Source organism: Patiria miniata, unplaced genomic scaffold, assembly GCF_015706575.1.
Source record: "Patiria miniata isolate m_02_andy unplaced genomic scaffold, ASM1570657v1 HiC_scaffold_9, whole genome shotgun sequence".
Taxonomy (NCBI): Eukaryota; Metazoa; Echinodermata; class Asteroidea; order Valvatida; family Asterinidae; genus Patiria; species Patiria miniata.
The window spans coordinates 9,337,244-9,358,195 of NW_024037076.1; positions in this window are offsets into that span (position 1 = coordinate 9,337,244).

Sequence of the window (20,952 nt, forward strand, 5' to 3'; positions counted from 1 at the left end):
TCCGCCTTAGTGTGTAAAACTTACTATCAAAATAATTGTGGAAAAAAGAGGAAGATTTGCGTGCATTCTTCCACAGAAAGGGTGAATTGACTCCTTGCTTTTGTTAGTTTTGATCCACCAAACAATAACATCGGTGAATGTTAATGATGTTTGTGACACAGAAGTGGCCAGTGATTTTTCTTTTTTTCCTTGTTTTGTGAATTTTTGGAATTCTGACAAAATCGTGACATAAAGTTTCTGCATAATTGTTAGAGATAACTTGAATACCGTGTTGAATTGTTTTGCAGTCACTCGTTGGTTGTTGGAGAATTAGCTGTGCTTTTATCTCAGTTTTGGGAAACTTTCTTTATGTTGCGTACTGTATTGTAAAAATCTTGTGGCCAAACAGTTTTGTCTCATTTAATTCTACACAGTTTTGCGGAAGAAAAATTTCAGTAGTACTAAATTGTACTTACTAACAAGTAACTAGAATGGAAGAACAACCTAAAAGCGAGTACGTAACATTAAGACAGTCAATCAGAGCTGTAGAAGCCGAGATTGACGAAGCTTATGATAAGCATCAGGGTAACTCGGTGATGGTCGAGGGGGTTGGTCAAGACTCCCCAAGTGTTTTTTTTCTTCTTTTATGCAGTCCTCCACCACAGCACCCGAAGCAGACTCCACTAGTGGGGAGTCATTACAGACCACTTATGTGCCGAGCACATTTGTCGGACTGTATGATGTGGCAAATGCAGGTAACGATACCGTGCCGAGTCAGCAGGGTGTGTTACCAGCAGATTCAGGTAGAGAGAAGAGAGTAGCATTTGATGCGAATGTGAAAAAATGTACATGGTCCTCCATGTACTAGTAGTTACTCAAAACCACTCCACACTTCTACACCAACATGTAGAGCGAAAAATCCCTTCGCCCCTTCGGCATTTGATCATGCTATGGCTAGTGGTGGACGTACCGGTAGTTCTTAACCACCACTCTGGGTTTCCATGCCAGTATCCAGTTCAAAAAACCCATTCACTCCTCCTCCGTCTTATCATTCTAGGGCCAATCAGATGTGTACTGCCTCGTGTAGTACCGAAAGTAGTTCATTACGAGAACCTAAGCCTGTTGTCATGCCTGAGTCTTTTGATGGTGTATCACTTACCTTTGAAGATCGGTTGACACATTTTGAAATTTGTTGCAAGATAAATGGCTGGACAGAGAGCCAAAAATTTTCATTTTTAGCTGTCACGTTAAGAGGAGCAGCTTTGCATGTGTACACAGACTTACCGGTGGAGAATCGTAACAAATATGCGAGTGTTGTACAGTCATTAAGGAATAGGTTTGACAGGTCTCACCAAACTGAGCTGTATAAGGTCCAGTTGAGGGCAAGGGTAAGGAAGTCAGGTGAAAGTCTATCTGAGTTGGCTGGTGCCATACGTAGACTGACTAATCGGGCTTATCCTGGGATTTAAGTTGAGGTTAGGGAGGATCTGACCAAAGATCAGTTCATAGAAGCTTTGGACTCCCGTCATACCCGTCTGCAGATAAGACGGCGTAAACCATCAAGTTTAGATGAGGCATTGTCCTGAGCAATGGAGGAAGAGATGTTGCTTTCCTTGGAAGAAAGGAGAACAAACTCACCAGCTGGTGTTCAGGTTTTGAATAGTTCAGGCAGTCCTGTGTAAAAGATTAGTGTCCCTATGTCTGTTGCAGATGGTATCAAGAAAGATCGACAAATTGGATATGACCGTTTTCTCAAACTCAGTAAGAAAGTTGATGATTTCATAGGGATGGTTGAATCATTGAGGATGAAAAACAACATTTCTCATCAGAATAGGGAAATTGTTGGCTGGACGTGTAAGAAAAAAGGGCACGTCCGTGCAAACTGTCCAGATAACCAGTACACTAGCACTGCACCTACTAACAAACCAGATAACACTTCTGGTGTATCCGGTTCGGAAAACTAAGTTCGGCTAAGAAGGGGTCGACTCTTGTCTGGAGGAAGTTGGAAAGACCCAGAGTAGAGATTTTGAGGGACGGTCTGTGTTTGTCCAAGGTCGAGTGTACAGTCAGGATGTTCAATTTCTGGTCGATACTGAGTCGTCACATTCAATTTTGCATTCAGATGTGTGGGAAATATTTCCGGACGAAGTAAAGAGGAAAATTCGTCAGACCTCAAGATCACTGGTCACTGTAGATGGAAGTCCGCTTGATGTGGTTGGTGAGGCGACTATTACCCTCCACTTTGGTAAATTAAGAGTCAAGATGGATGTCATCATCGCAAATGTGACCCAAGCCGGAATTATTGGATTTGACTTCTTGGAAAATTCAATGCCACACTTGATTTTTCAAGAGCCAAATTAATTGTAGATAAATGTGAGATAACCTTACGAAGAGAAAGTAATCTCCCTATGTGTTGTCGTGTTAGTATAGCAGAAACGACTACTGTTCCTGCTCGTTCCGAAGTTGTCTTACCCGGTAAAATCCGTGTAAGGGGTAAGTTGCCTTCCAACGGTGTTGGTGAGGCAACTTCCCAATACCAAAAACAATCCCAAGGTATTGTTATGGGTACAACCTTGGTTAACCCTCAAAAAGTCATTGTGCCTTTACGAGTTATAAACCCAACTGCTTCAGATCTCGTTTTGTACAGGGGTACCAACGTTGCCGTGGTGCAGCAGGCGAGTGAAGTGTCATCGGCGTTTGTTGAAGACACATCTTGCCCACCTGCTGCACTGGATCGTCCCCTACAAGACTTGCTAGATAGGAGTTCAGATGGCTTGAAGGAAGACCAGAAGGTAGCTCTCCATCAGTTGTTGCAAAAGCATCAAGATGCATTTATGGGTCCTGATGGCAGACTTGGGAGAACCGACCAATTCTTTCATCGCATTGACACCAGAGATGCTTCACCAATCAAACAGCATGCTCGACGGACGCCAATTCATCAGAGGGTTGAGGTACAGCGACAGCTAGATGAAATGCTTGAGCAGGGGGTGGTTCGACCATTTCACAGCCCCTGGGCCTCTCCGGTTGTTCTGGTCAGAAAAAAAAGATGGTAGCTTGAGGTTTTGCATTGATTATAGGCGTCTCAACCAGGTGACCAAAAAGATGCATATCCCCTGCCCCGGATTGATGACAGTCTAGACGCTCTTGCCGGTTCCTGCTGGTGTTCTACTCTAGACCTAGCGTCTGGATATTAGCAGACGGAAGTGCATCCTTTCGACCGTGAGAAAACTGCCTTTACAACAGGTACTGGGTTATACGAGTTCAATGTGCTCCCTTTTGGACTGTGCAATGCCTCAAGTATACGTTCGAGAGGTCGATGGAGGTTGTCTTACAGGGTCTTCAGTGGGAAGTTTGTCTCATCTACCTGGATGACATTATCATCTATTTCAAGGGATTTGACGAACATTTAGACCGGTTGTCGACGGTATTGAGTGCACTCCAAGGAGCAGGGTTAAAGCTGAAGTCCAAGAAATGTGTTCTTACACGTCCAGAAGTCACCTATTTGGGCCACGTTGTTTCCTCTGACGGAATTGCTACCACCCTGCAAAAACACAACGAGTCCGGGAATGGCCTACTCCAAGTAACCCCAACGATGTTCGTAGCTTCCTTGGCATTTGTTCTTACTATCGGAAGTTCATCGCTGACTTTGCTCACATCGCTGAACCCCTACATCGACTGACACAGAAAAATGTGCCATCTTGTCCCAAATCCATGATGGAAAAGAACAAGTCATAGCCTATGCAAGTCGTACCCTCAGTAAAGCAGAACGACGGTACAGCGTCACCAGGAGAGAGTTGCTGGCAGTTGTTAAGTTTGTCCGACACTTTAAACATTACCTCTATGGACGACGTTTTCTGCTGCGTACTGATGATGGTTCTCTGCGGGGGTTATTCAGCTTTAAAGACCCAGAAGGGCAAGTCGCACGCTGGTTGGACATACTCAACACTTTTGAATTTAACATCCAACATCGACCTGGTACCAAACACCGAAACGCAGATGCGCTGTCCAGATATCCATCAGTGACTGGGGAGTGTAATGCCATTTCTCTACCATGCGGGGAACTTGACAAAATAAGCAGGGCACAGCAAGATGATCCAATTCTGGCACCGATTATCATATGGAAGAAGGCGGGGCAACGACCAGATAGTACATCTATTAGTGGCTTAGACCGACGAACCAAGGGCTACTGGTTCCAGTGGGACCAACTGGATCTTCGTCAGGGCTGCCTCTATCAGCGCTGGACCAACGATACTGGCAACGGATCTCGCCTGTTACTTGTCGTCCCTGACTCTCTTCAACAACAGATCGTGGCAGCAGCTCATGACGGGCCGGGCGGCGGTCATCTGGGTTTAGCCAAAACAATCCCAAAGGTCAAATATATGTACTACTGGATTGGGTGTAGTAAGGATGTCAAAATTTGGATTCGACAGTGTCCTCAATGTCAGAGCAGGAAGTCCCCAAATCCAAAACGGCGAGCTAATCTTGTTCAAGTTCCAGTTGGTGCACTGATGGAAAGTTGGCTATAGATGTGATGGGCCCCTTTCCAAGGTCAGATAAGGGAAATCGCTATGTTTTGGTGATCTGCGATTATTTTACTAAGTGGACGGAATCTTTTGCTATGCCAAACCAGGAGGCCGGGACTGTGGCGTGAATATTGGTCGAAGAAGTCATTTGTCGCTTCGGTGCTCCGTACTCTATTCACAGCGACCAGGGAACACATTTCGAATTTGCCTTATTTCAGCAAGTCTGTCATCCAGTGAACATGCTTCCACCAAAGCAACGCCAAACTTCCTCATGTTTGGTCGGGAGATCAACATCCCTCTTAATTGATTTGCTAGCAGGGGAAGATCCAAACCAACAGCAACAGACCAGTGACACCTATGCTCTGAAAGTTCAGCACAACCTGAGGGAGGCATACAAGAGAGTCCGGATCCATTCACAGGCTGCACAGGAACGACAGAAACGACACTATGACTTGAAGAAAATGGGAGATCCCTTTCGAGAACACGATCTTGTCTGGCTCTACACCTTCAGGAAGAAACGTGGTCGTAGACCCAAAAGACATTTTGGAAGGGCCCCTACAATATCACCCAAAAACTGTCTGATGCCAATTATCGCATTCAAAGTACGCATGGAGGGCGCTCACAAATCGTACACTTCGACCGGCTCAAACCATACCAGCAGCGGGAGACATTGGACAGTTCTAGCAGTGATGCAACAGTTCCAAATGAGAGAAGTCAACTAGAAGAGAGTGCTTCCCCTGATCCAGACGAGTCCATGTCACATATTCCAATGTTGAACAGTCCAGACAATCAGTCGACCAGGGCGGAAGATGAATTACCTGATCTGGATGCTGCAGCTCCTGATCATGTGATTCAACCAGCTACTACTAGACGCAGCAGAGTACGTAACCCCCCCCCCCAGCCTGGATGAGACGAGGCGACTATGAACTGTATGAAATCTAAAGTGGTGGTGGGTTTAACTTAAATTTCCAAAACAGAATGTAACAAATTTTGGCAGACTTTGGTAAGTTCCTGTGAATCGTGATTCAGACCGACCTGCAATTGTCACTTGTGCATGCACTGCTAATACTAAAATTTAAATGTACCTACCTGCAATGTGATCAGCAGAGAAGAGACTTCTATAAACAAATTTCGGTACCGAATAATTGTACATAATGTACTATTTAAGTATGATAAAATTATCTATCGTCTTTGATTGTAAGTAAGTTAATTGGGGCAAATTATGTGAACAGAGTACTCTCAATGTAAGAAAAATGTAAGTTAAGTATAACCAATTTGGGGCTAGACCACTAATTATTTACAAATTTTAATGCAATTTATGTTCATTGCATCTGACAAGTTTTATCTTTTTTTATACTTTGTAGATTGCCTGAGCTGGACAGATTGCACCTAGCGTTGGCGGTTGGTGGAGTGAAGACGCGAGGACACGTCTTCACGGCGAGGGGGGCTGTGTTATGAAAATAGCCCTTCATCATTACCTTCCTCCCCACCTTCTATTTTTGGTTTAGCCTGCCCCTCTCATCCATCACACCCCCTGAGCTGAGTGTGTATCAGTCCAGCCAGGCATGCAGCATCTTATTTGCATAATTCTATTGTAAGCCCCATGGGCATGGAATTTGAACTAGCCATGTGTGCCTCAGTTTGCTGGGTACTGTGCTAGGGATAGGTTGTCTGTGGAGGGCTGTGCAGGTTTTGCCTGGGCGTGGCCAGGAAAGGCCTTGATGTAATGACCACGAAAGTTGTAGTGCATGACAACTTTTAAATCCCCCCTGGGTTGGGAGTAGAGTTATGGTGCTTTTACTATAAGCTACCCCACTCACACTGACCATCACCGAGCTCCGCCCTTTGCATTTTTCATAATTAATTGTTTTCCTTGCATTTATTTCTACAACAAATTCCTTTTTTCTTACTTTAATTAAAGAACTTAAATCGTAGTTGCCCCTAAAATTAGAAGTAATTAGTAATAATTAGTAGAAATCAGTAGACGGATCCAATCTTTCTTAATAAATTTATTTACTTGAAGCCTAAACATCTTCTCTCTCTACCAAGTTATTTGTTTGTTTCGCTGCGGCACCTGACCACGCTACAGTATTTTTGTCAAGTATTTCGTGTGATTTTTGCAACTTTTATGGTGAACTTTGGAAATTGAAACATTGAGAATGCTTCTGCAACAGACCAACTTCCCAAGTGTAAAAAAAGAGTTCTAGCACCCCAGTTAGTGGGACAACCATAATCCATACCTCATGCAGTGAAACGCTGCTATAGTATAAAGCGGTCTTGGAAAGCAAGACAACGCACCAGACGAAAATTGCACCCACTAGCGGCGCTTGAAAAGCGGTGTGGTACCCACATACATCGCGCAATTTTTTTTTCCCGATAACCATCACGTGATGCATCATTTGCATAATTAAGTAAACAGGATGGACGACAGTCGTTGGAACTGGACGGTTTTTATGGACGAGCCGCCGAAATCGTCAACAATTTTCACATTTTTTTTTTGGGGGGGGCCTGTTTCAAGTCGAATATTTGCTTCGTGAATGACTGCTGAATGGTGTGAGGTATGTCCGTGGAATCTGGGGTGGGATTATAGAGGTGAAAATGGACCGTTTTTGTAGAGGCCCTTTTTCAGGGTCTCTTGCTACCACACTCTCATGAATAGGTTATGTCTCCAGCGCTACATGTGAATGAATATTGTCCTTTGTCCCTCTATTATTATCCCAACCCAAATTCCATAATCTATACCTCATACCATGCAGCAGTCATTCATGAAGCTAATAATTGACTTCAAACAGAACAAAAAAGAGTAAAAACATTTATTTCACTGACAAATTTTCCATTTGACTTGATCATCCATCCTTGCACTATTTCATGCCGAAGTATTGACTCTGTTTTTGTTACCAACAGACTTTGAATGATGTTCTTTGACCCCTGAAAATTGGGAATCAGCCAAAGCAGTCCTGTATGGCGGTCGTGTAGAAAGGATGCAACCGTGTGGGATGGCCGTCACTACAAGCAGTCACTTCTTGGTAAGTCCAACGTGATCATTTATTAAGTGGCCTTATTCATGGGGAGGGGAGGGAGGGGTAGACTTTGGGGAGAGGGGGTGAGTGAGGGGATTTACTTTCAGAGAAACCTCTGAACCCTTTTCTGCAAGACAACAAAAATTATGTGGAGTTTGTATCTCAAAAAGAACTATGAGTTTGAACTTGTTTGTGTCCCCCAATTAGGGTAAAGTCACAGAGAAAGCAACATGCCCTTGGATACCACAAATGCGGATAAAATTGGTACCATCTATGGTTGTGCTTGTTTACCATCCTCAAGATTGAAAATTAAAGAGGTTGTGGAATGCTCGAAGACATTTCCGTCATTTTTGGGTATATGTAGCCTAAGGTGTGATGAAATAAAAACGACTATTGTTTCTGTCATGAAATGAGTACAAAAGGTACTTTTTAAGAGCTATTTTTCAGGTCCTGTTTCGACCCGAACGTGCAATTTGTGTAAAAGTCGTCGTTGCGGGCAGCAAACAAAACACAGTAAATCGTGACGTAATAAACAGGACTCGTTTATGCTACTCTGCATCGGGAGTCATGTTTATTACGTCACGATTAACCCGTTCGGGTCGAAACAGGCATTACAGGACTTGAAAAACAGCTCTCAAAAGTACCTTTTGTACTCATTTTATGACAGAAACAATAGTCGTTTTTATTTCATCACACCTTAGGCTACATATACCCGAAAAATGACGGAAATGTCTTCGAGCATTCCACAACCTCTTTAACAGTTCTTTGTTGAAAGTCAAACTGCAGTGAATGGGATTTTGTTTCATTATTTTCAAATTTGAAATGGCAACAAAATAGATAAAACAGAGGTATGGAATTGAGTTCTTAATTAATCCTCCTTTTATATGTATGTACAGTGCTGATGCAAATGTATACATTCTGTGCAAAGTTGTCCTTTCAGTCAAAATCAATCAAGTGACTGTTTTCAATAGAGGAGCTCCAAGCCTATATAAAGCAGAGTTGATTGGCTGTGACTGTTTATGTAACTTGATAAAGCGAATTTTTGACTGTAGGTGATTGATAAGCCAGCTGTGCCTATCACTAGCCTGCTTTTGTCTTTTGACTGAATTTGACTGGTCACAGTGCTTGCTTCAAATACAATGTACATGTATGATCTGACTGTTGGTGACTAGCCCGTGTAAAAGGCATGGCAGGGAAATAGGATTGAATTTTTGACTGTCCGTGAGTGTTCAGTTAGCAGGAGGGTTAAAAGGCGAGGACATTTCAAAAAGGCAGTCAGGCCAAAATCAAGGCAACGAAGGCCATAGCGTCCTTAAATTTAATACCATTGATTTGAACATTTGTTAAAATGATTTGCAACCTTTCACACTTGAAGAATATTGTTTTAACCTTTATGGAAAAATCATATTACAAAAATTCAAATCAAGATAAAAACCTGAGGTAGCATGGTTAACACAAATCTTGTTTCTGTGAATTCAGACAGGAAACCAAAATGATTCGATAGAAGTATTTGTGCCCATCTTGCGGCAGACATTTCGTTGATTACTTTATGATCAACATTTAAATGCAAATGTGCAAAGCTTGTATTCAAAACTACACAAATTATTTTTATTTTAATTAAACTGAGTGAATATTAAAAAGGCCTATTTCAGGATCATTTTGGATCATTTGGTTGCATCTTTGTTTGTTTTCAAAGGAAGCAAAGTGCTCAATATTTTAAGAACGGTGCATAAGCATACTGTTCAAGTCTTAGGTGAGTGGCTACTATACATTTTGGAGAAAACAGAGAAAACATAATGCACAAGTCTTTGGATCTCGTAACTGGATTCTGTAGGCACCCCATTTTGAAACCACCATCAATGTATGTTTTCTGACAATACCATTTCAGGTGGAATTATTTCACAGGGTATTTGTTACCAGTCCTATCTTCACTTTGAGTTTTCTTTCATTAAATTGGTAGGTACTTTCCGGTATCTGGGTAGTTGCAAATGATCCTATTGTACGTGGCTATAAAGTGAAGATAATAGAACAATAAAAATTTTACTGGCTGTAATTTCATTTGTTGGGAAATAATGTACAGATAGCGCAGTGTACAATGAGTAGATGTATTTTCTGTTAAAAAATGTTTTATTTAATTGAACTCATATCCACTTTTTGGTGTGTCATAAAGCAGTCAATAATTAATTTTTATCTAAAAGTTGGTTAGATAAGAGAAATGAAGTTGTCTCCCTTCAGTTGAAGCATAACAACAATTCATCTGTGATTTGGGCAGACTTGTATTCATGTCACCAAATATCGAGTCCGAGTCTGAGTCACCTCTCCCAAGTCTGAGTCAAAATCCTGAGTCATGAAGGTCCGGCGCGCCGGCCAGTCCGAGTCCGAGTCACGAGTCACCTTTAATATATTTGAAATCAATTTTGAGGTACAGCTTCTCTCTAATTATTTAATGAATTGGAAGTACATGTATAACATGTCAAATAATGCAAAGCACCAGTGTCTGGAAAGGATAATCTGGTACGGAACACTATCAAGCTTGCATTTATGCAATATTAAGTGTGGACGCTGGGACACATGCATGTTTTGATACAGTAGTGTATGTACAGTACGTAACTATTCTTCTGCATAGCACAGACAGTATTGCTTGCTCAAAATCAAGAGAGGATTGTCTTCAAAATGTAATTTGTAATTACTGAAGGCCTTTGAATGGTTTTAAACAGTGATTTGTGGTAATTTTGGTCGAGTCCGAAACCAAGTCCAAGTCTGCAGGTTGAGTTCGAGTCCAATTGTCATCATGACTCCAGTCCTACTCCGAGTCACGGAAAATGAGACTTGAGTCCGACTCGGACGAGTCATACAAGTCTGGATTTGGAACTACATTAAGTTTATCTGTTGCTCTGTGGTTATCTGCGCCTGGCTGTCTTAGTGTGAATAATAATTTCAGTTGGGCAATAGGCCCTACATACATTCTCATTTGATACCTTAAAACACCTAACTAACAAAGGTAGTAACATTTAGAATCCAAAATTAATAAAGAGTTGAAACCAATGTGCGGCAGAAGCTAAATTTAATCTGCAATACAGAAAGCTTAATCACAATGAAATCTGAGTAAATACCATTTTCCCCAAACCAGAGTATTTTGAGATGTGCTGTAATTTTCCAGGCAGTTTTATGCAAGTGATCAAAATGGGATTGTGTCAGAGAATAAACTGGTAAGAATGGTTCCATAAAGCGATATGACATTTAAAATGATCACAAAAGTAAACAATATAATCAATTGAACATCAATTTCATGCAACATATGTATTTCTACAGTACACACGAATCAAAAATCGAGGCAAGTAGCGATTTCATGTACAATTGTAGGGCCTATACATTTCTTATTATATATTATACTGCTTAAAATAAATTTAATACAACTACTTAGAATCGAAGCAAATGCAAACAACAAATTGGAGTCAATTAATCCAATTACTGATTGGTTTCGGAAAACTGAACATTTATACAATTTTTTTTAAAATGAATTATATGCAATGTGGATAATTTGATTGCATAGGTATTGTTTTTCAATGTCAACGCTTTCAGATTCAGGTAAATACAGGGTGGATCAAAAAACGAAACCAAGATATTATTGCTAATTGGAACAGAAGTGGGGCACCTGTGAATCAAAGGGAGATATCCTCTGTTAGGGTTGAATCTCCTCTTTAAAGTGACACCCTGATCGTTTAATTACGTTCATGGTTGACTGAGCAGTGACCAGTTGTATGGAAGGGTCTATTTAGAGACTTGCGCCACTTTTCAATTGTGGTTTTTGTTGTGTCCATTGTCACAGAGTGAAAGGCTTTGGTTGCCAATCAAGGCAGGTGGGGGGAACAGAGATTTCACCATGAAAAGTGGCGTAAGCATGATAGACCCTTGCATAAAATTGGTCACTGCTCAGTCAACCGTGAAAAAGGACATGACCAGGGTGTCATTTTAAAGAGGAGATTCAACCCTTACAGAGGATATCTCCCTTTGATTTACATGTGCCCTAGCTACTTCTGTTCCAATTAGCAACAATATCTCGGTTTCGGTTTTTTTTTTATCCACCCTGTATAATACAGTATGAGATTACAAACATTCATCAATCATAATGGACTACTGTAAAAAATTGTATGTTGGTTATAGAATACCAATTTTTGTATTCTTTTAAATTCATGTACACTGCAAACTATCAACTGTTATACCGGTACATGTAGCATCATATGTAATGGGGAAAACAGCGTTTAAGCTGTTGTGGTAACAGTTATTATAATAGGATAAAACCATGTAAAACGCAGAAGATCTAGAAGCAGATTTATGAAAACGTCTGGTATAAAAACGTTGCAAGAGTGTAACTAGGTATTTTTAGCAGTATCGCTGATCATCAGGCAAGTAATCATTTCTTAAAGCGCTGTGAATAACTTAAATCCTAAAGGTGCATGTAGCTCAAATTTAACTAAAACTATAAATCGATACAACATCTTTAGTTCCTGATATAAAAAAAACTATCTTACATTCAATTTAGCACAATTGAAAGATCAGTCAAGTAATTTTATTTAATCCATTAAAATTAGGACTCGTCTTTAGTTAGCAACATTTGCAATACATACCTTAAAACTGTTAATTCACATGATAAGGTACAAAGTTGAGAATCCAAACATTGGTATAAAATTGAATTGTATAGAAAGCCTACCGGTACTTACATTTTATTTTGTTACAAATATGAGAAAATTAGAGAATCTGGGGTATTTTGATTTGCGTTACGCATTAAGGAAAATTCACTTGTAATTTAAAAGCACCTTTCGTCAAAATCTAAGTATTCCTAACAGCATAGCTATACTATTTGTATATAATTGTCTTAAAGGGACACTGCGTCCTGGAACAGCCCAATTGGGCTATAAAACGCACTTTGAACGAAATGATGTTAATTGGAAAGAACATTTAACAGTAGGATATAAACATCCACACAACTATCCTTATAACCCTGGGTGTTTCTGTGTTATTCATGTATTATGCGTGCAAAAATTACTTTCGGGGTCTACTTTTGCGACCCCCAAAAGTCAAGCTGTTTGGGTGCTAAAAGTGATTTCATCCGTAAAGTAGTTGCCTTTTTCGGACTTGTAAGAAACCATATTTTGTGCATTGGTGATTGGTCACCGCTCTTCGCAAGCACGGTGCTGTACAGACACACACAACGGGTACATTGTACATCATATATCGACTGAGAACGACGTATTCGCGCTCCGTCGTGTCCGATGTAAACAACCAGGGTTTTTTTTCGACTATTTTCGGGAACGGTAAGACATTAGGTTGGTTTCCTTTCAGTGTTTGCAATTGGATAAGATTTCAGGACCTAGTTCCCCTTTCATTGACAACTGCTCTCTTGTCATAAGAGCTTTAAAGTGTACAGCGATAGTGATTTTTTTTTAAATTCATTATGTTTAGAATGTATCCCTTAGTAACCAGAGTATAACTAAAAGGAGACTTTTTTCAAGAAACTAAATGTGGGGCTATTCCGACCTTCATTTGTTATCCTGCTATATGTCAACAATAATTTGCAAATAAATACACGTGTTATTTTGTCGATATTTTTGTTTTTACTAAACATCCTTCATTTCCTTTCATTGCGTGACATCAAACGTTTAAATTATCTATGCATTGACTTTATATTCTATACTTTTCTGCGTTTTACTATTAAATAACATGTAACTCACACTGCTACTCTAGAAAAAAATAAACCATTATTTAAATCTCTAGACTTTGTTCCGCATTTAACTGATTTGAAGTATAGTATTGACTAATCTGTAAAATTGGGTACAAAAAGACGGCAATATTGGCAGTCAACTTTCTACAACAAAACAAAAATATTCACCGGTATTTACTGTATTATTATTTTAAACTGATAGCAAGAATGTGTTTAGATTTGTGTTTAATCGCTTAACACATTTTTTTTGTAGGCCAGGCAATTATCCAGCTGCCTTAAATTGAAATTTGGTCCGATGGTCAATTTGACCTCTCTTGAAAATTACTCATAACTCCGTCCAAAATTGGACGTTTGATGTCTCATTTTAAAGTGGAAAGGTGTATCTTTGGATTCTATCTATGTTAGTTATGTAGCCCGGAAAAGTGGCACACTAGACTAAATCAAGCTAAAACGATAAAAATTTGGGGAACTCGCATGCTAAAAAAACTTGAATTGATCGAGTAGGGAAAAACGCAAGGAGAATAAATAAATAGAGACAAACGACTGATATTACATTCTCGACCAAAAAAACAACAAAAATTTAAAGAATCTGAAGGCAACAAAACCAAAAAAAGAGCTTAAATAAGCTTACACTAGGAGGTTTTAAAAGAAAAAAAAATGACTTGCGACTAGCAACTGAAGAGTGAATGTTATTCAAAAATGTAATTATAAAAAAACTGTCGAATAGTACCCCAAAAAAAGGAATTCAATCAAGGAACTGAACTTAAAAAACAAAGCTCCTAAAACAAACCAAAAAACAACAACCAAATTAATCCAAGCGTAAAAGAGGAACATTTTTCCTAAATACAAGGTTCCAACAAAACAAGAAAAGTCCCTAAAAAGATGAAATTGCAAAAAAAATTGTTCTTAACCAGAAAAGTCCTAAAAAAATTTCAAACCAATGGAATAAAGGAAAAACGAAAAAAAACCGAAAAAAATAAATAAAAGCCAACACGATATATAAGTGGGTTGCGAAACAAATACACAACAACTTCAACAACCTGTATAAATGAAAAACAAAAATAGAGCATACAAATAAGTAAATGACAAAAATGATTATACAAGTGAAAATACAGCGTAAAACTTCTCAGTAAATGAACTAGGTCTACAAATAAACTGACTTGCCAAGTGTTCACTCTGCACTAAAACAACCTGGTTCTTGCGCATTATCAACTCTAAAACTACTTAAAATGAACCCCCAACCACTGCTTTATAAGACAAGACCAGCCTTATTTCCTTGAGAATAGCTAATGAGCAGATAAGCCCTGGCCCAACACATGTCTTCAAGGTCACTGAATAAGAACTGCTAGCTACTCTGACCAGGGTAAAATTTAATAGAGTTGTCACAAGTCTCTACCATGAAATAAACTGTGAGCATAATCAGTACACTAAACAAAGTTAAGTAAGTCAAGTAATGAATACAGAAACTAGGGAACAAGTCCAGGCCTCTAGAACGCACACTCTATTGTCAATCAGCTCCTCTAGAACACATCAGCTGCCTGTGTTCAGGACCAACCACGCCATAGGCAAATTAAGGAAATAACACACATTCTTCTACTGGAACATGTGGCACATGTACCCTCAAGAAAGTAATGGCAACAAAAATCCGCGAATGTTGCACTTTTTTCAAACAACACAATTACAAATCTAAAATCCTAATTATTTTCTAAGTCTACTCAGAAACTAATAAGAACATGTATCAAAAAAACTGTGAGCGAAAGAAACAGTTTGGTCTAAACTGTGCCAAAAAAATTACACAATTCTTGGTTAGTAAACCTGCCAGCTGACCTACGTAATCAACACTCAACTCCTAGATTTTTAACAACTCGTAACAAAAATCGAAATGAATACAGGTCTCTTTAAATTAATCTTATCCTCTAAGGGAAAACTGTTTAAAAACAGAAGCCAAAAGAATTACAGGTTTGCCATCATCAACCACGAGCAAAACTACGACTGAAAAAGTGTTGAATCTGATTTAAAACCGTGCAAAGGCAACCGAAATCTGCACAAATACAATGTACTTGTAGTTTCGAACAACAATCCAAAATGAAAACATTCTTCAAGTTGTCATCAAATCAAACTTTCAAAGGTATGTCGTTAAACAAAAGAAAATACAAGCGACTGGCTATAATCATTTTACTAGGAGGAAAACTTTAACACCAAAATTAGTCATGAAAAATAGGAAGAATCAATAACCTTTATACAATATAATGTCTGTTAAGCTATAAAATGAGTTTGAACTTACCAAAGAATGAACAGACCAAGTTGGATAGGCAGGAATAAAATACTTGGAAAAATGAGTTGTGTGCACTCGACCACTGCCGGTCTGCAAAGTCAGTAGGGTCTCGCAAAGGATTACAGAGCACATGGCCTGTTATCAGTAGGCTCATTGTTGTAATTTAAGAAAATCATTTTCCGGGGGGGGGGAAGTTAACTTAATATATGAAATAGAGAACATTCTAAAATTGTCCCCTCTACAGTTACACATTCCACGTCTGGCATTTCGTTATATTTTGTTAGCACTTATTTTACACACTGTATACAGACAATCAGCTGTTTCAAGTTTAGTTCTTAAACATGCAGTCACATATGTCTTTTACACATGTATGCCTACTATTCTATTAGTTTGTCTTCACAAGCAATGATGTCCTTATACGAACTATATCGTATACGTACACGTATTTGTTATGTACATGTGTATATAATAAAAATAAACTCGAAAATCAAGACTAATCAAAACTGAAAGCCAGCCATTTGTTTTACTGAGGAACGACGGATCAATCAATTCAAGTTCAAGAAATGTAATATCTTTGTGGTTATAAAAAGATTCACCATTAGCATCTTTGAAATTCTAAGAAAGCTTTTCTATAAGCATCTAATTTCAAAGCAGCTGACGCATATTATGTACAACATGCTCCTCTTAGTAGCCCAGTTCCCCCCGCCCCCAAAAAGGCACCCATCCTGTCTGAGTTTTAGCTTGTACATGTATGAACTCTCTTTTGCGGGATAGTGAAACGATCAACAGGTGAAGCGAACTCTTTCATTGTTACATGTATGCACCCACCGAAAAATAATGTTTATGATACAAACCGAATTTTTCCAAACCCGTGATGGTATGGAGAAAGAGATAGACCTACTTTACTTTTAAAGTAAACTCAAATGAAACTTTTAATGTTATGTTTAATGTAGCAAGGTAGCATTATGCATAGGCTAATACATGTACATCGACATGTGACTTTTCACCATGTAAATGGTAATTATTTTTACGTTTTGATAAAGTTTTGGTCTAAAGCGGCTCTAAAAGCTATTTAAACGCAAATGTCGTCCTAAAACTCATCATTTTACATTTAAATATTCAAACATGTTTTAATTAATGACATAGGACTCTGCCATTTGTCTACTCTAACTGTAAACTTTTCTTGAAAAGATTTTCAATCAAATCTGACAGCTGCATGGAACGCAATGCTTTCTATCTTGTATTTATGATTTATAAAAGAAGTTTACGTCTTATTCAATGCAAAGCAAACTAATCAAGGTTTTTTTAAACACCTCAATAGTCCTTGTTACAAGAAATGTGTTGTCGTTACTCAAAAATGTGGTTCTTTAACGTTCTGAGCCATACAATTAATTCCAGCTATTCGGTATAAACACTAATATTTCTCGGTGCTCAGCCTACCTCGGATTTTGTCGTAAAATATGAGTAAAAAGGTGCTGTTCATTTTATCAGAAAAATATTGAACAAATACAACAAACCTCCGATAATCTTTCTATACTACAATGTACATGTATTTCTCACACCTATTTTCAGAAAAACAACGGCCCTACTTTGTTGAATATAGATTAACTACATACTAATCTAGTGATACGAAATGCGTGAAGACATCTGTCATGTCTTACTAATGCTCATCTGTTTGAAGAATTTCAAAGCACAATGATATTAAACCAAAAAAAATGAAGACTTTGTCGAGAAACTATTCTGACCTACTTTACTTTGTAATCCTGTTATGTCAACTGAACCTCATTTTCAGCTGCATGTAAACGTACATGTTTTTGTGTTCAATGAATTTGTCAGTATAAATTGTCCACAAAGAAACTTTAAAAATACTTAGTCTTCACACAATATTATTCGTTTACTTTGATTACGCATCATAAACATCAACAACTTTTAAATAGTGTACGTGTCTTGACTTTATGCTCAACAGTCTTTAAAGGAAACATGCAGTGAAAATTCAGCTCATTTTGTTTCATGCATATTGCTATGTGTTGCAACACCACATACAAGATCTTAATACTTGTTTTCATTGAAAGTGACAAGAACATGAGAAAGTGGTAGTTTTTTTTTCAATTATTAGCAAATCTTTTCATCAATACATGTAAGAGGGCGCTATTTTGTTTTTATACAACACCTGAATAAATCCCCGTCATCTGATTGGTGGATCGTTGATAACATGTCATTGAATTATTCGTACCAACGCACGGCACGCGCGTGGCGCACAGCGCACAGTGCAAGGGAAGTTCTATTGCACTGTGAATAGAACTTCCATTGCACTGTGTCACTGCTGCTGGTGGTGGCGATGTTTTAAATCGAGATAAATTGAATATGATTGTTCTCAACATGTTGAACAGTTTGCATTACTATAAATATGATGAACATGTCGAACTTGAATAAATTGGCTATTAAAAGTCAACCCAATCAGATGACAAGGATTTATTCAGGTGTTATATAAAACAAATAATGAATGTTTCACGTTCGTGCAATGGAAAGAATAATTTCAATTGGTGACAGATAAAATGTTCCATTCCACTCGGCTTCGCCTCGTGGAATGGAACATTTCATCCGTCGCCTCATGAAATTATTCTTTCCATTGCACTCACAAACATTCATTATTTGTATACTGTCACACAAGAAACTCCTTGTCAAAAGTGCATATGAACAGTACAACAAAATGTCTTTCAAAATTACCCACAAAACAGGTTTGAAGAAGTATTGGCCACTACTATTGTCCAAACAAGCTGTTTAACATAATAAACAAGTAAAAAGTCATTTCCTTTACTCCAAGAAAATGAAGAAAAGTTTGATATATATTTGTCTACAAAGCGATGGAGACACTACTGTTCTGCCTTGAATGACATCATGCTTTGGCTAATGAATATGGAAATTTTCATTAGCATGAAAACTAAAATGTTGAAATTTCTCCCTTTTCCTGCTACAAAGGAGGTGGAAAGTCATAGTCACACAGCAAGATAGTTGTTTTGAATGTATTTAAGTAATACAAATCCTATAACATGTTCTCTTTAAACTATTTATATCAAATAATACGCGAACTGCACTGGTATTGTACACAAAAAATCACTTGACTTTATTCTAAATTCCACTGTTAACCATTTATAACATTGGATAATTGGTAAAATTTGATTAAAATAGACAGCAACATATTTCCTCATATCAAAACACGAAGTCGGACTGTAAAAATAATGTTCCAGTCTTGACTCAGGTTATTAAAATAAAACAATGTGTATTTAAATGCTTTTGTGATTCTCCATCATTTGAATAGCTTCAAAATGGCATTACATGGACTGCTGTAAACAATGGGTTCTTTTTAGAAAAACACGCATAACTTCTTATAGCATGGATTAATTTCAGTATTTGTTTTCTTCACATGAGTAGAAGAACATGCCCGTCAGACCATACAGCGTCATCGACATCGTGCATGAGCTGCCAGGCCGGTCAGATACAATGTACAGGACCATAGCTACGTCAGTTTGGCTTCCAGACGCACAATTACACATCTAAAAACACGTTAAAATTGTGCAGCAGCAGGACTCTAATCAAACCAGTGAGCTTGGCGGTTTTGAGACATACATTTTGTAATTACATTGAAAAAAAAAACTTTAAACTTTTGCCGACGCACATGGCTACGGCAACGCGCGCGCATACCTGAAACCAAATCGGAGACTTTGGGAGTCTTCTTTGCGAGTCACCCCTGTATACATGTATGTATTGATGCCACTATAGGAAAACTAACTATGTTTCATTTTTGCGGAAGCGATTGGTTGAGACCTAGTCATGCACAAAACGAGGCCTACAGCACACATACGATCACGTGAACATAAATGGCGTAGAATGTATTCCAAACACATATCAAGAATGTGCCTTTGGTCCTACTGAAACTTATTTGGAACGATCTATTTTGTTTAGGTCATCTTGTATAATCTCTACAGCCCTGTCAATATTCATCTTTTTCAGTGACCTTACAAATAACTCTATGGCTTCGGTGTTCGTTTTGCCATTGTCCCTGCAATACTCGAAGTAGATTTTCAGTATCCCTTTCAAGTCCAATTTACCTGATCCAACGGCAGCATTGACACCTCTGCCTGACAAGTCGGTTATTTGTTCTAGGAGTTGCTTCATTCTGTCGTTGGGTTCACAGTCAAACAGAACACACAAAGAATTCACCGCTTTCTGAGACAATCCGCCGTAATCTTGGGGGTCAACCTCTCCGTAAACTTTGGTTGAAAGTTTAATACCAATCTGCTCCTGCGTAATTTCGAAATTCAATTCAATTTTTTTACCGATTTAAAGTCCTTTTTATTTTGTTTTTCATTTGTTAGCTGAATTCATTTTGTTTTGTTTGATTTGTATGATTCTTTGCTTAATATGTAAGGGATGTGAAGAACTTTTTGGTGCTTTAGGTTGTTCTTTGAGATTCTGATTTTGAGCACTTTGCAAAGCATCTACACTATGAATTTCAACACCTTGAAAATATAGTTTACAGTGAAGTCGCTGTGAAACTTTTTACACTGTCAAGTATTAAGCTCATTTTAACGGTGCCAAACTGGGCCCCTCAGCAGGGGATAAACTCACTGCAGTTTCATGGTTTTTCTACATTGGTCTTCTGGAGGTCCAAGGGTCTATTGTTATTCAAAACTGTACAGCAGGTCCAGCTTCACTCCACTGAAGGTGTGAAAACCACAGATTAATGGTATGAGCGATTACAGGATTAGTGTGATTGACAGCTACACTTACTACCCAATGCCCACTGCCCAAGTACACAAAAGATAAAAAAGTGTCCTCCTACAAGTATCCAACACCCTGTTTATTGTGATCACCTAATTAAGATTGAGAGGCAATGTGCCCTTTTATGAGGAGTAGGGCCCCAAAGTTGATAAACTGCTCAATGGATTAACGCAACCACAAAGTTAATGAGCTGGGCTCCACAGGAGGCCTCACTGCATTTTCAGGGTGTTTTTACTTGACCTTAACATGTCCTGGTTACGGGATGATTTTCAGGGCGATTTCACCAGATACTTTGCAATGACATCGCCGTGAAAATTCACGGTGAATTCATGTCAAATTAAAAATTCGCTCCAAATTCACGGTGTTGAAATTCATAGTGCTAACTGTAAATGGAATGGCAAGGGTCTCGGATAGCTGAACAATATTTTAACACTTAAAACAAAAAAAACGAGATTTTTAGCAGGGTTTGTTTGCCTTAACGTCTCGGGACATCGCAGAAGGCTATGAGCTATATTGAGGTGTTGATGTGTAAGAAATGCTTATCCTAAAACCTATATTATTTTGATGTGGTCGTAAAATCTTACCCTGCAGTGGGCACAGAGAGAATCTTCCTCTTTTCTCTGAAAAAAAAAAGTTGAATGATTTGAGTTT